Raw genomic sequence first — 577 nt, forward strand, 5'->3', positions numbered from 1 at the left:
TGGTACATGTGCCATAGGCACATCCTAATCACTGATAGGAAAGTGACATTCCTTCTCATCTGGCACAAAGCAGGCACTTATTAAATGCTTATTGATTAACTGGTCATCATAAATGTTAATTTTATTCACATTCACTAAGTTGGAAGGGTTTCAATAGCCATTGACCTACGAAAGAAGGTAAAAGGCATAGTTGGTATAGTTTGCCTTAGAAAGGAAAATTTTATTAGAAAAAAAAAAGAAAAAATCCAGCAATATTGCCCTCCTTTTAAAAAGCCAAATATTAATCTGGCCCAAGACACTTCCTAGCAGTGTGACCCTGGGCAAGTCACTTAACTTCCATGGCCTAGCCCTTACTGATCTTCTGCCTTGGAACCAATACACAGTATAGATTCTAAGACAAGGTAAAGGTTTTACAAAATCAAAATAAAAAGTCAAATATTACACTGAATTTTGTTGAATCTTCACAAAGCCAAAATCTGCAGTCATAAAACATCCCCAAACCACTCATCAAAGTATAAATTTCAAACAAATATTTCTTTAGTGTTTTAGAGTAACAGCAGAGACAGTAAACAAAATA

Source organism: Gracilinanus agilis, chromosome 6 (genome assembly GCF_016433145.1).
Source record: "Gracilinanus agilis isolate LMUSP501 chromosome 6, AgileGrace, whole genome shotgun sequence".
Lineage (NCBI taxonomy): Eukaryota > Metazoa > Chordata > Mammalia > Didelphimorphia > Didelphidae > Gracilinanus > Gracilinanus agilis.